This window comes from Dipodomys ordii, unplaced genomic scaffold, assembly GCF_000151885.1.
Source record: "Dipodomys ordii isolate 6190 unplaced genomic scaffold, Dord_2.0 Scaffold38, whole genome shotgun sequence".
In the NCBI taxonomy this organism is placed as follows: domain Eukaryota; kingdom Metazoa; phylum Chordata; class Mammalia; order Rodentia; family Heteromyidae; genus Dipodomys; species Dipodomys ordii.
The window spans coordinates 7,491,418-7,504,729 of NW_012267254.1; the positions used below are offsets into that span (position 1 = coordinate 7,491,418).

The 13,312-nt window shown below is 33.7% G+C and overlaps 1 pseudogene; it reads left to right on the forward strand.

The window, feature by feature from the left end:
• The first annotated feature begins 1,332 nt into the window (after positions 1-1,332).
• Positions 1,333-5,141, forward strand: LOC105986933 (annotated as a pseudogene).
• Positions 5,142-13,312: the final 8,171 nt, after the last annotated feature.

Consider the following 13,312-nt stretch of genomic DNA (forward strand, 5'->3'; position numbering starts at 1 on the left):
TAAATATATTCTCTCCATATTGATCAAGCAAGTTTCAAGAAGGCATTTAATTTCTAAAGATTCAGGCTTCAGTACACTAGATGTAAACTCATCTTTTCTTCACTTCTAATTGAGTTGAATCGGAAGATGAAGGTTAATCAGCCCTTCAAAATTCTGAACTTCCTTAAGATTTTTAAAACACATTAACCAAAATAAAAATTAAAAATTAAATTTGTATTTAAGACTGTTATATAGCAAGTTTAGATTTTTTAACTGTCTTTATTGTGAAGGTCATGAACAGCAGGGTTACAGTTACATAAATAAGGTAATGAGCACATTTCTTTTTAAACACTTACTATCTCCCTCATTTTTTCCCTTGTAGACCTCCTACTCCCCTCCCCAACCCAAGTTGTACATATCATTTCCAACATAGTGTTTTGTGAGTATCATTCTTGCATTAGTCATCCTTTGTCCTGCTGTTTCTCTGATTCCTTTTCCCTTCCACGGATCAGATAAACTTATATCAAGACGAACGGTACAGAAAACCAAAATAGAAAACAATAGAAATAACTGCATATAGAACATAGAAAGTACCTCTTTTTTCCAGTTCTTGGAGTTCATGTTGTGATCTAAGAATTTCATAGACATATTCTAGTTATTGCAAAAAGGGGAACCTTTGCAACCTACATTTCTTTGGGCCTGGCTTACTTTGCTTAATAAAATTTTTTCAGCAGGGTGCCAGTGGCTCACACCTGTAATCCTAGCTACTCAGGAGGCTAAGATCTGAGGATCACGGTTCAAAGCCAGCCTTGGAGCAAAGTCCGGGAGACTCTTATCTCCAATAAACCACTAGAAAACTGGGAGTGATGCTGTGGCTCAAGCAGTAGGGCGCTGGCCTTGAGCTGAAGAGCACCGGGACAGCGCCCAAGCCCAGAGTTCAAGCCCCATGACTGACAAAAAAAAATCAGGTCCTTCCATTTCCTTACAAATTGGGTGATGTTATTCTTTCTGATGGAAGCATAGAACTCTACTGTGTATATATACTACAATTTCTTGATCCATTCATCTACTGAGGGTCATCTGAGTTGGTTCTGTATCTTAGCTATGGTAAATAATGCTGCAATGAACATGGTTGAGCTGTTAGCTTTAGTATGGTCTTGTTTGTGATCATTTGTGTAAATTCCCAGGAGTGGGATTGCTGAGTCATAGGGAAGCTCTATGTTTAGTCTTTTGAGGAGGCTCCATACTGCTTTCCAGAGTGGATAAGTAAGTTTGCAGTCCCACCAACAGTACAGCAGCATTCCTTTTTGGCCACAACACCGCCACCATCTGTTCTTATTAGATCTTTTGATAATGGCCACTCTAACTGAGGTAAGCTGGAATCTCAATGTTATTTTGATTTAGAAAATTTAGATTAAGAGAGTCAAATTACAGTAAAAGTGAAGAAGTCAGAATTCTGTTTTTGTTGTTAGTGAGGTAGCCTTTTATACCAGGTGAAAACTCAGTGCAGCAACAATGATGTGTGAAAAGGAAAGGAATTAGCTCTATATCTAATCTAGACCCTTGGCACTGAATCTGAAGTAGAAAGGCCTTTTAGAAAAAAACAATAGTAAAGGAATAATTGATTCAAATTTTAGTGAGTTATTCTCTGTGCCATAGAATAGAAATTAAGGAGGAAAACAAAAACAACTTTTGATGTGAAGAAAGTTAATAGTATTTCATTAACAAACTGTAAATAGTAACAGCATAAGCTGGATGGGAAGTTGCTTTCACAGGCCATAAATGCTTAATGTTTATTACCAATAAAAATCAAAGGAGCATTTAGTAAAGCAGTTTACCAAACAAACATTAAATACTTTAATGCATTAGCTTCACTGGACAGAATCAGGCTATTTAATTAGCAATGAGTAATCTGTTAGGCTTTGATTCACCACAAATGATCTGAAGCTTAATGTAAAATAGTCTTTGAAAGCAACTGATGAGTACAAAGGCCAGTTTGAGACTAACAGAATGATCATTTGTAAAAGGAAGAGTTTAGAAAAAATGAGGGGTAATTGAGTCTCAAAAAATCTAGAGTAATACATTTATTATGTGGCATGGAATGATAAAAAGAAAATTATTTTCTCATAATCTGTATTATTTACCTACAGACTTTTTTATTTCGACAATGAGAACATATGGATTAAAATATAAAATTCCTTTGAGATTAAGGTAAATAAACTAGCATACTACCTGTGTTAATAGAAATTTATTGCAAGGGTACAGGAAATATAACTTTCTTTTCTACTTGTCAATAAAGATTTAATTTTCTAAAATTATTCATTGTCTCTTGTAGTTGCAATGTAAGCTACCTTTATTGATCAAGGGCTTTTTTCTTCCTGAAAATATTTTTATTGGGCTATGCTAAACTCCCTCAGAAATGCTTGTGCTGAGTGTATCCTGATTACCTGCTTCATATTACACCAATAAGTTTTGACTAGGTCTACAAATTTCATTTTATTACATGGCACATCACAGAAACTAAATAAGATTTTGAAAGAAAATCATGTTGAGACTATAATCTTTAAATAGAGAAAAAGTTTGAGTGGTTGAAAAGTTCTGGCGAGATATTCTCACATTTATTATCACAACCTAACATATTCTTGATTAGATAGTAGGAATTTATATACTTTAAATATTTTTGGTCAATCCTGTGAGATAGTTCCCTCAGGGCATCATATGAAGAAATTTATCATGTCACTATATCTTAATATTGATTATATCAATTTTGTTCTGTTTCTCCACTGTGAAATTTCTCTCTCTTGTTGTACTTGATAAGGATTTTGGAGGAAGTACATTAAGACTACAATTTGTGTTTCACCTAAATCTTTTATCTACTAATGTTAACATTCACCAGTGGCTCTCATGTATATAGTATATTGCCATGGTTTTTGCTTTACTGTGATTCCCTGTTTTCTTCTTTTCTTTACATTCACTTGAAGACTATTTTGTGGAAGAACTCTTTACTCATCTACATGTGCTTATTCATGTATAATTTTAGTCAAGTTCAGTATTATGAACTCATATTTATAAGAATAAATCTAATATCACAAATATATTGATCCACCAATTATTTTTGCTTTAATCGTTTTGGTCAAAACCCATATTATCTCTTGCAAATATACTTTATTTTGAAAATTGTAGGTTCACATTCCATTGTAAGAAATAAGAATAAACCAGATGTCCATGTAATATTAAAACACATGGTGCTGACATGAGGGCATCCTAATTGATTATGTAGGTGATAGTCCCTCATTCATGATAGCAAGAGATACTAAGAAAGAGCTAAGAATTATCAATTAAGGAGTCAAATTACCTCAATCCCCAGTGTCTCACCTCACTTAGAAGAAAAATAAATATTTAAAGGAGTGTTCATAATTAGCATCAGGAGTGATTCCTGGTATTAATGAAAGCATAAATTCACACACTAAATTTTTTTCTAGAATTAAATTTCATAGAAATAAAACTTGAAATGCATATTGGTATGAACTGAGAAAAAAGATAGTAAAAATACATTATAACCAAATAAAGTTTGAATCTTGAAGGCATTTTGCAGAGTAAAATGGTGCCAGAGACCAAATGTTGAGATATACATGTTTATGTGTAAAACAAGGATACGTTCTTCTGTACATTTCTTCATGGAAGTATGTAGGGTCAAGTGGCTTTAATTTTTTCAAATATAGGCCTATGCTTTGAATTCTTAGGCTACTCAAACAATGGTAGACGTGATTTTCCTTTCCCTCTTCCTATCCCATTATCTAAGGAGTTCTGGTAACCAGAAGGCCCCCTGACACCATTTTAAGACTCATTAAGGACAACTGTTACCCTGGCTACATTGTTACATACCTAGTAAAATTCTTCACAATTCTCACCATGGTTCTGGACAACCAGAAAGGAGGCAGGTTCAAGTGAGTAACAAGCTGAGCAGTTTGTAATTTTTCAAGTGCCAGTGGTCCTAGAAGTGTTCAAAATGTTCATTTGTTTAGATTAAGTGCAGAGATCAGTATCAAACATGTTTAGGTGTATTAGATAAGTCATCTGTGATTTTCGACAATGGATCAGGTCTATGCAAAGTAGGCCTGTCAGGAGATATTATACCTTGTTCTGTCATCAGCTCTGTTGTTAGCCACCCAAGATGCAACATCATTTCAACAAGAGGCGGTCAGAAGCCTTACTTTGTGGGAAAACAAGCCCAGCGCAGGTATAATAGCATATGTCTCCAGTATCCCATTGAAAGTGGGGTGGTAAAGAGATGGGATGACATCAAAAAACTTTGGAACCATCTATTTGAGTCAGAACTTAGAGTCAGACCTTGTGAACAGCCGGTGCTGTTGACTGAGCCATCCTTGAACCCAAAAGACGCTCGAGAAAAGACTGCGGAAAACATGTTTGAGAAATTTGCTGTTCCAGCTTTTTACTTGTCTAATAATGCAGTGGCATCACTATATGCCTCTGGTTACACTACTGGCCTGGTGTTGGACAGTGGGAATGGGATAACATGTACTGTCGCCATCTATGAGGCTTATTCCCTACCCCATGCAGTCACCAAGCCCAATCTGGCAGGGAGGGACATCTCCGAACACCTTTTCCAGGTCCTTCTTGGTCAAGGCTGTTCTTATCCACGTTTATTCAGCAAAATTGTGGGCGATGACTTCAAAGAGAAATTATGCTTTATTAAATTGGAGCCTGATGAAGATTCCTGGAAGAAAACAAAAGAGGTTCAAAAAGAGTATATACCTTGCCAGATGGCAACGTTGCCCATATTGAGGATCATCTATGCCAGGTGCCTGAAGTTCTTTTTGAATCTGGACTCTCCCAAATGATCTGCAGCAGCATCAAAAAGTGTAACATTGATATCTAAAAGAGTCTTTTTGCCGAGATTGTGATGGCTGGATGTAATACACTCTTCCCAGGACTGGATGAAAGACTCATGAAAGAATTCGAATCCGTTACTTCCCTAGAAATGCCTATCAAGATAATAGCATCTCCAAACAGATGTTTCTCTTCAAAGATTAGTAAGTACATCCATCATGGCATGTATGAGAACGTTCAAGAAGATGTTGGTCACAGCTTCTGATTTCAACGAGTTTTGGAAGTCTGTTGTTCAGAGAAAATGCTTTTAAAGAGCACTGAACATGAAGAAGTTCAAAATGCCTGGTGACAAGAGTACTGGTGGGGAGGGTGCAATTATTCCTTGAACTTCACTAGAATATTCAATAAAACAATCTTCCCACTTTAGGCTTCAGTTGATTCTTTGTAGCTGCAGAGTAATTTCTGATATATGTCATGAATATTTAAGTTGATTTAATCCACCTTTCCTATTCTGTAAATCTGGTGGAAATTTAGGTTGTAGATATATGCACTTACAGGATTTGTAGAAACAACTGCGTGACTCTCAGGCCTAGGAGCTTGATTTAATTTAGGACTCAAAAACCCATTTAATTGGGTTGAACTTTAGCAGAATAGAGCACTGATATAAGTCAGCTACAGATATAGAGGAATGTTGTGCCCCTCCAATTTCCATTTGTTTTACTCTAAGGGAAATTAAGAACTTTGCAATGAAATCTACTTTTGTAAACAAAGCATGGATTGCTTTAATAGATTATAAAGTATAGAAGGTGTAGACATGAATATGAAAGGAAAAGGAAAATTTGTTCTTTCACCTGAAATTTGTTTATAATATATTGTATATAACTTCCCAACTCCATACTCAGCAATATGGTGTTGCTGGCTTACATACAATCATAAAAATAAGAATTCCCAAAGATTAGAAATAATGTCTTTTCTAGTATTTTGTATTTACTTATTTTTATATTTACTTTCAACACCACACATTTACCGACAGCAAAACTGGAATAGGACATAGAGAAGTGATTCCTTCAAAAGGAACTAAAAGAACATTATTGTTGACAGTTTCTATAAAAACATTACAATCTTCATAGATTTATATAAAAGTTGTAAATCAATCTAAGAAACTAAATATACTCAGAGGAGGGGAACAATGGTATAATTCTTATGAACAACTAACAAAGCTTTTAATAAAATGAATAATGGGAAGCTAAAACATGTTTTATCCCAGTGGTGGCAAGGAACGTGAGGCAGTACCCTGGGTGTTTTACATATGTTTATCTGAATTAGGGAAGGGAAAAGGAACACCAAAATGGTGAGACAAAGGACAAAGGGCGAACCAATGAAATAGCAATACAAGACAATATATTGGATGTGATCTATACAATGGGGGGGGGGTGGAAGGGAGGGAAAGAAAAATGAGGGAGGGGCTAACAACTTAGACAAGAAATATACTCAGTACCTTACATATGTAACTCTAACCCCTCTGTACATAATCTTTTCAATATTTTTTTTAAAAAGAGGGAAGGAAGGGTGGGCAAATGTAGTCATAATATTCAATGTACATTTTTGTAAAAATTGAGCTAAGTAACTTGATCATAGGGATGGGTTGAGAAAGATGGGAGAGAATGATATAAAGGGTAACATTAATCCAGATGCATTGTACTCATAATCCAGCTTGTGGAATTGAAAACCCTTTTGTGAAACTGTTTAAAAAAGAATCAAAGGATAATATTGAGAACAATTGAAAGTGTTCATTGACAACAGAGTTACCAAAGAAAATGCATAAGTTTAAAGCATATAGAATGTAAGGATAACTAATGAACATTGTAAAATGCTAAAAATTATATTAATTTAAAATATTGATTGCAAAAATATATAGAATTAAAATAGATAGCTAACACAATAAAGATACTTATCACATACACTGTTAGAATTAAAATTCTTCATGTTGCGATATTGAGAAAAAATATTAACTGAATTGAAGCAAAATCTGTGAAAAATAAATGCATTCTGCTTGTAAAACATGTGAAACAAATATGAAACTTGAATAACCCCTGCATTTGGAAATACTAGAAAGCTTTTGATATTAAAATATTAGAAAGCATATTGATGTTTGATAATTTCTATTATTCCATCAAATTTTTTCTTGAGAAATGAATTCTATATCTTCTATTATTTTCTCAAGTATATTAGGCTCTGATAATTGACTAATTTTTTAATTTTAATTTTTAGAATTTGCATGAAATTTAAATTCTTCCATTCTTTAATACACTCAATCCAACTTCTGTCATTTCTATTGTACTAATGAACTCATTCATCTTTAATTTTTATTATCTTGTATTAGGTATATGGGGGAGATTTCATTGCTACATCACAATATATATTTACATTGTATTCCATTCAATTTACTCAGTGTTAAAATTCAAGTTACATTTTTCTCAATTTTAACATTTCAATTTTGTTTTTCTCATGTCTTCTGTTATTTCATGAGATTTTATAATATTTCGCTTGTTTCAAGAAAAATAGTATTTAAATTTTCATGCCGCTTAAAATATTTGTTGGTTAATTCTGATATCTTTTTTTTCAATGTCCAGTGTCAATTGTCCTTTCTCTTTGAAGTTATTCTTTTCCTAGATTTTAATATTTCAAGGGGTTAAAATATTTCATTCATCACTTTGTGGCTATAGTTTAGGAAAATCTGGGGCTTATTTGATTTTGCATTTTAGTATGCAGTTTATCCTTAACTTATATGTTCTAGGCCATTTTTGTGGTTGATATATATATATATATATAGATATAGATCTATATCTATATCTATATATATATATTGTCGGTTGCGAGGCTTGAACTCAGCTTGGGGCACTGTCCCTCAGTTCTTCAGCTCAAGGCAAGCACTCTACCACTTCTGGTTTTCAGGTGGTTAATTGGAGAGAAGAGTCTTCAGGGCTTTCCTGCTGTGGCTGACTTTAAAATGAGACCCTTAGATCTCAGCCTCCTAAGTAGCTAGGATTACAGGTGTGAGGCACCAGTGCCTGGATCAAAGATAATTTAATACCTTTTGTAATGATATTTTCTCATTCTTTAGTCCTCTTGAATCTCTGTTAGAATAATTTGAGAATGCAGAATGAGTTTATTAACTTCTGGTCATCTGTTATCTAAGTAAGGAGATGTTTTTTTCCATACAAATTATTTGGAGAGCTATGTGCTTGTTGTGGAAAATTCTACCTTTTAGTGATTTTCTTATGAATATGAAATATTTGCTGATCCAGAGACTTATTTGAACTTTATTCCTCTGTTAATGTCCCTCACCTTGCATCCGTATAGTTTTACTAAGTAAGGGATTCTCCAGCCTACAGAGATAGTGTTTTCCGACCCTAATTCTTATTTTGTTGGAAAACACTAGCTGAGAACCTAAAGGTTTTAAAAGATTTTAAGACTGAGTGGACAAAAATTAAGTTCAAGTAAGGGGTCTTTCAATGGTACAGTTTCTCTTTCTTAACCACCTGAACCTCTGGTGTCTCCAGGGAGTAGAGATACATCACAAGACTAATAGAGAAATGTGTTTCAGGAAGAATCCTGTTCTAAATTTTTTTATTGTTATGATAAAAGTTATATACAGAGGGGCAGAATCATTTCTGACAACACTGCAATTCCCACTTGCCTGTCCTTTGTTTCTCTAGATATAGGGCACAGGACAGTGAAATATCATATGTGTCAAAAAAGAGTGGTTTCTTCTGGTGTCTTATTGTCAGTCAATTAGGGGTTGATTCTTCTAGCCAGTGCTCTTAAGTTTTTTAGTGTTTTTCTACTTGTCCCAGACATATACTAGTTACTGAAAATAAGGGAAGCCATGGGACCTATGTTTCTTTGGGCCTGGATTACTTGGGACAAGTAGAAAAGGTCAAAAGCTATGTACATATTACTAAATAAGATGAAGTTAAGCTAAATGAACCCCAAGATAGGGACGAAAGTGGTTTTTCTTTCTTGCTATTGTTTCTAACATATTTATAAGGTACTATGTGATTTTTTTGTTGCTTTGTATGTTCCTCTCCCACGGTATAAACCCTGTTTTCACTGTATTTGATGTCGGTATAATTTGGGGAGGGGAAGGGAAAAAAACAAAATGTTTAAAGAGGGACAGGTTGACCCATTGTAACAATGAAATGAACAAGACACTATGTTGAAAAACCAACTTTACAATTTAGGCAGGGTGTGAAGGGGAGTGTATTTGTGGAGGTGGGAGGGAAGTGACAATAGGGGAAAAACAAAGAAGGCAACAATGCTCGATAGGAAATGTACTCATTACCTTTCTCACGTAACTGTAACCCCTCTGTACAGTATTTTCACAATAAAAAACATAAAAAAAATCCTAAGTGACATGTTTTCTGTTGCTATGCTTGTAATCAGACATTACTATCTGTTTTAGGTTATGAGTCCTAAAACCATACTACTACTCAATTCGTACTTCAGTCCTTAGACATTTCACTATCTTTCTATTTCCTTATTAGAGAGATTTACTTGATGTATTGTGATTTTCCCTTAAGATTAATCATTGTATTTAGTGTAAGATGTAGAGATAAATGTCTATTTTTGTTGTACAAAATAGTAGTCTCTATTGCTTCGATAAATAATTTAAGAATATTTCCTCAATTTCTAGGAAGAAAAGATACTTATTAATCATTTTATATTTTGCTATCCCTGACCAGGGTTGGGAAATCCACTTTTCCTATGGAATCCTTTACCTGTATTAGAGAATAAGGTTTGAAATCAAGACTAAGATATAAGTAAACAGATTATTCCTCAAACATAGTTATATGTAAGATTTGAGCCTACAAAATGCATGTATATTTATTTTTCATCATATCTCTCATTGAGTATGTATATATGTACAAATATCTAAGTATTTGTGTGCATAGCCATGAGCTTACCCTTATTCTGATTCTAGTCCACATTATCGAATTAATTTTAACCTTTCCTTCTCCTATTTGTAGATATTTTTTCTCCAGCAGAAGAAAATACAAGTTGTATTATCTTCAGTCTATTTGTGGATTGCAGATTCTTGGATCAGTTATTTATTTGGGTTTTTCAACCTGTATTTTTTGTCTTTTCTTTTTTGGTAGTGGGGATCAAACCCAGGATGTTGCATTTACTAGGCAACAGCTTTGCCCTTGAGCTACATCCCATCCCTGGATCAGTTGTTTTCCAGTTTGTTTCACATGATTTTTAGTCACTTATAAAACGTTAATTCATAAGTATTTAATTCTACTTGAGCATCTCTTTATAATTTTGATGGGTTGTAATTATTTTTATAAGTATAACATATGAAGTGTGTGCCAGTCACATTGTTTTAATATTCTGACTTAGAAAAATGTGCCATTGCCTTCAAATCCCTACTACCTCTTTCAAATCTCTTGCTTCCTATTTTCTTTGTTATCATTAGGCAACCAACCTATTTAGTTTCAAATATTATCTTTTCTGTATATCTTTTTCTCAAAAGTGTATTTATCTACTCATCTTTTAATTTTCTTTCTTCTTTCGGTCTTTTTTCTCTCCTTTTCTTTCTTTTTTTTTTCTTTTGGTCCTGGGTCTTGAACTTTGGGTCTGGGTGCTTTCCTCAAAGCTAGACTTCTGCCACTTCAGTCACAGTTGTACTTCCATTGTTAATAAAAGTCTCATAGATATTCCTGATTAATTAGGGTCATGCTTAATAAGAGCCTCATGAACCTTTCTGCTGGGCTGGCTTTGAACCATTATCCTCAAACTTCAGTCTCCTTAGAGCTAGGATTACAGGTATGAACCACTGGTATTTAGATTAATTTTCTATTTCTTAAACAAAGAGAAAAACCTTATTTGAGTTTTCTTAATATTTTGGGGGGATTTGCTTTAAATTTTTTTCCTCATAGTTAAGAATCTTTTCCAAAACAAAGGAGGAAGTAACAATGCTCGATAGGAAATGTACTCATTACCTTACTCATGTAAATGTAACCCCTGTACATTATTTTTACAAAAAATATATAAAAAAGAAGATTTTCCATTATGTTAATGATAATTAGCCCACATTTTCTTGCATTATTTGTTTGGTTTTAATATTTTACATTGATGTTTCTATATTTCAGCTTATTTGTATGTATTTTATAAGATATCTCTTCAATATTTATTTTAAAAATCTATATTTGGATAGCATGGGGTATATGCCTATAATCCCAATACTCAGGATCCTGAGTCAAAAGAATTGCCAATTCAAAGTCACCTTGGGATATCCAGTCTCAAAATATGTGTCTTGTTAGTTAGGAAGATCAATAGAAAGCCCACGGATTGAGAGAAGATGCTCACTAGCCATGCAATGGACAAGGGTCTCATATCTAAAATATACTTAGAGCTCAAAAAATTAAATCCTCAAACAGCAAATCCTCAAAGAAACAACTGTCTGATAAATAACTGGGCTAAAGACTTAGAGACTTCTCTGAATAGGAAATAAGAATGACCATGAAGAAATGCTCAAATTCTCGAGCCATAAAACAAATAAAAATCAAAACAACATTGAGATTCCACCTCACCCCAGTTAGAATGGCTATAATCAAGAAATCTAATAACAACAATGCTGGTGGGGATGTAACCAAAAAGGAAGCCTACTGCATTGTTGATGGGAATGTAAACTTGTTCAAACTGTGGAAAGCAGTGAAGAGGTTCTTCAAAAGACTCCACACAGAGCTCCTCTATGACCCAGCAACCCCACTTTTGGGCATTTACCCAAAAGGCCACAAGGCCATACTAAAGCTACCAGCACAACTATGTCTATTGTAGCATTATCCACCATAGCTAAGATATGGAACCAACCCAGATGCCCCTCAGTAGATGGATAGATCAAGAAAATGTGATATATATTATATATATATAATTCATATATATGTATAATTCATATATATATATATGAATTATATGCTTCCATCCGAAAGAATGACACTTCCCATTTATTAGGAAATAGGAAGACTTGGAAAAAATAATATTAAGTGAAGTATGCCAGGCCCAAAGAAACATAGTCCCATGGTTTCCCTTATTTGTAATAACTAGTATAGGTCTAAGACAAGCAGAAAAGGTCAAAAGCTATGTACATATGACCATATAAGTGAAATGAACCCCAAGATAGGGAAACAAGTGGTTTTATCTTTGTTGCTGTTGTTTTCAACGTACTTGCAATGTACTGTGTGATTTTTTTGTTTCTTTTGTATGTTCTTCCCCATGGTACAACCACTGTTTTCGCTGTATTTGATTCCGGTGCCCTGAATCTTATATATACATTTTTCTAATTTGGGGAGGGGAAGGGAAATAGCAAAATGCTTAAATAAGGATACAGGTTGACCCATTGTAGCAATGCAATGTACAAGGCACTATCTTGAATACGAAGTTTACAGCTTGGGGGCAAGTTGGGGAGGTGGGGGTGGAAGTGATGGTAGGGAAAAAACAAAGGAGGGTGGTAAAAATGCTTGATAAGAATTATACTCATTACCTTGCTCATGAAACTGTAACCCCTTTATACAGTATCTTTACAATAAAAATATATATTAAAAAGTTAAAAAAATCTTTCTTTTTTCTCTCAGTTATTTGAGATGTGGTAGTTCTATGATAGGGTTTATAATTTGTAACAAAAAAAACAATTAACCATATAATGGTAAATTAATTCAAACTACACACAAAACTACCAAAGGAGTATATAGGCAGCAATATCTAAGAAATCATGGTGTAATTAAATCTAGAAATTGAGGGCAAAGTGGATGCACATGAGAAGACTTGTTTAGATGATATAGGCAAGAGATGCAGAGAAATAAGTATCATTAATAGCAATATTTGAAAGCTTTCAGGAAACAATAAAGAGATTGAATGAATTTTTTGTGATGCTGTGTAGGTGACATCTGTATACCTTTTTAGGTAGAGAGCACATAAGAGAGCTAAATATATGGTGTAATATTACTTTATAAACTGTATTTAGGATTTTACTTCATGGACTTCCATTTTATAGCAGTTTATGATCATAATAATCATGTGACTAATGTTCTGTAATTCAATTACTGCACTGTTGTGAGCATGTTGCACATCAGAAGAGCAGTGGGACAAATGGGCAATATTCATATTTCAGTTAATTACAGCTTATTGCATAATTACATAAGCTAAGTTATTTTTACAAAAAATGATGTTGGTATTGACTTGCAACCATTAATTCTGTGACTAATGCAACTCCTTGAAAAATCACTTTAGAAAGCACTAAATCGAATTTATGTACAAATATAGATATATATCTTATCAGTAATCACCATGACTCAAAAATATTAGTGTTTATAAAATTTTAGGGGAAAAATGCTTCTTTCTTGACTTTACTTACATCTAGGTTGCAATATGTATATTTATTCTTTATTTCACTGATTATTATAGTGTACAATGTAATATC